Source organism: Montipora foliosa, chromosome 13 (genome assembly GCF_036669935.1).
Source record: "Montipora foliosa isolate CH-2021 chromosome 13, ASM3666993v2, whole genome shotgun sequence".
In the NCBI taxonomy this organism is placed as follows: Eukaryota; Metazoa; Cnidaria; class Anthozoa; order Scleractinia; family Acroporidae; genus Montipora; species Montipora foliosa.
Genome location: NC_090881.1, coordinates 4,064,418 through 4,066,917, shown reverse-complemented (window position 1 = coordinate 4,066,917; position 2,500 = coordinate 4,064,418). Strand labels below are relative to the sequence as shown.

The window sequence follows — 2,500 nt, the reverse complement described above, 5'->3', positions numbered from 1 at the left end:
TACATTTTTGTGGTCAAGTAAAGTCCTAAAAGTTTGGCATTCCTTACGACAGCAACTCAAATAAAAGTGATTTAATTGTGAAGGTTGCTTCGGACAAAGATTGTTTGACGAAAATAATGTGCAAAGAAAAAGTAAAGAATTTTGAGAAAACAACTAAACCTTTGAGTTTATAATACATGTTTCAACAGAAACTTCTGCCATCCTCAGTTAGTCAGAATACAAAGCGGTGGAAGCTGAATTTATAATATTAAATAGAAAATGCTAATGTGAAAAATAGCAACAATTGAATAAGTATAGCGTGAAATTAAAGATAGTTTTAGATTGACATAGTGTAATTGTTGATTCAAAGAGGGTTGTTTCTCTGAATACAAATAGCCTCTTTTAACTTGAGTTGAAAACTGGTGGAAACGTGATCTAAGGGCCTGTTTACATGGAAAAAGGGTGACCCTCTTAGGAGGGTCCTCTTAGAAGGGTGACCCTCTTAGGAGGGTCACCCTTCTATAAGGAGCAAAAGATAGCCCCCCTTTCCATGCAAAGTCTTGTCCCTGGGGCTCTCGCGATTATTGAATCTGGCGCCGAGGGAGACAGCCAGCTCTTTTCGGTGAAATTCATATTCCTCGCTGTTCATATCCTTAAGTTCTTTTCCCGGCTCCTGAACAATTTCAGGGCAAAAATCTTAGGGGAAGTCGAACGCCATGCATCGGCATATTTCTGCATACATTGTGGATAGATCAGCCTCGAAGTCCACGCCGTTAAACTCGCACTAGGTTTTGAATTCTGTAATGTACTTCAGGAGTATCTCCACCACTTCCGATGTCCATGACCACTTCTTTCTTAGAATTTTCGTAGCAAGTCGTCCTCCACATCTTTCCGAGTCGAGCGGCTTTCCCTCGTACCCTTGTCGACAATTGGTTCATCATCATCTAGGTCTTTTCGCGAAATGTCGACACTGCTATCCTCCGACTGTTCCGATCTCTGTTCAAACGATTTGGCCAGCACAGAACGGCGAAAATATTCCCTGGGCTTACACGCGCTTTAAACCATTACAGACTTCCGCGGCAATCTAACAGTAATCCAATGCCTCAAAAGTTGACCCTTCTAGAAGGGTGACCCTACATCAAGTGTTTACATGGCAAAAAGTTAGCCCTCCTAGGAGGGTTACCCTACCAAGCAGATAGTGTGACCCTACTTCTCATGTAAAGCAAACCGGAAAATATAATAGGCAAGAGTAACCCTTCTAAGAGGGTGCCCCTTCTAGAGGTCACTTCCTCTGGAAAACAGTCGGCTCTTAAACAAAAGGCCAAAACCCCCGAGAAAATTTTACCGTTTGTCACAACATACAACCCCGCAGTATCAAATCTTCAAGCAATACTGGCGCGCACCTGGAGTTTTATCATAGTTGGAAAGCAGCCATTGCTGCCAAACATATTCAAGAAACCTCCTTCCATATCATTCATACAAGAGGGGTAAATCACTCAAGCACATGTTCGTTAAAGCAAAACTGTGAACTGAAGATTTTGTAATCATCTGTAAGCACAAACCAGTGCAAAAGAGAGGCCGGTGCAGGACTGTCACATTCTTTCAAATTCTTAGCGCAGTGGGTTGTGTTTTTATTAAAGTGTTGACATTCATAGATGAGACTCTGAGTGGTCTCTTACGAGAGCTTAAAAACAATGAGAAAGTCCAGCTGGGTAATCCCAAAGGTGGTTGCGGTCGCTTACGGGAACGATCGCTTACGAGAGCGTTCACTTTTAGAGAGTTCAAGTGAAATTTAAAACGGAGTTTTACGTTAGTGGTCGTAACAAGAGCTGGTCACTTACGAGAGTGGTCGCAGTGAGAGCTTCGACTGTAACTGAACATGGCAGAAGTTTCTTTTGAAACATGTATTATAAACTTACTTATTATCTGTTAATGGTTAGAAATGCATTTTTATCGGTGAATGATGACCTCAATTATTAACATGTACTTTATTCGTATTTGAAGGTTTGATAGAATTGCATATTTGATAAACTGCCGTGCGGAGATACGAAATTTCTCTTCAAGTGTCGAAAAATATTTCACGAGTGAGCGCAGCGAACGAGTGAAATATTTTTCAACACGAGAAGAGAAATTTCGTATCTCCAAGCGGCCATGTAATATTCTATTTATAAACACCAATGAAATACTAAATCATTTCACGAAAGGCATCAAAAGGCGCGATTTTCATATGTAACCGTAGCGGCAGTGATATTTTCACGTGTGAAAATAACAAGTTATCTTCACGTGTGAAGATATCATGTTTTTGCGCGAAAGCACATTTGGTATTTCATTGGTGTTTATATAATAAATCTATTTACTGTAACTAGCCTTGATGTTGTAAAAAATCTGCTGCCATTAAAAGTCAAGCCAATGGAGGTATCCTTGTCAAATGTTTCTTGGGATTTTTTTTTAACCAGGTTTTTGCGTGGTCACTTAAGTCTTCATTTTCAACTATAATATGCAATATTTTTTAACAGGGTCA

The 2,500-nt window shown here is 40.0% G+C and overlaps 1 long non-coding RNA gene across 1 annotated transcript in view; it reads left to right on the top strand.

The window, feature by feature from the left end:
* LOC137983870 (uncharacterized) overlaps positions 1 to 2,393 on the top strand; it is a 16,804-nt gene extending 14,411 nt beyond the window's left edge. Inside the window, exon 5 of the long non-coding RNA XR_011119037.1 lies at positions 1 to 2,393. This exon is cut by the window's left edge and continues 53 nt beyond it. This is a non-coding gene — a long non-coding RNA (uncharacterized lncRNA).
* Positions 2,394 to 2,500: the final 107 nt, after the last annotated feature.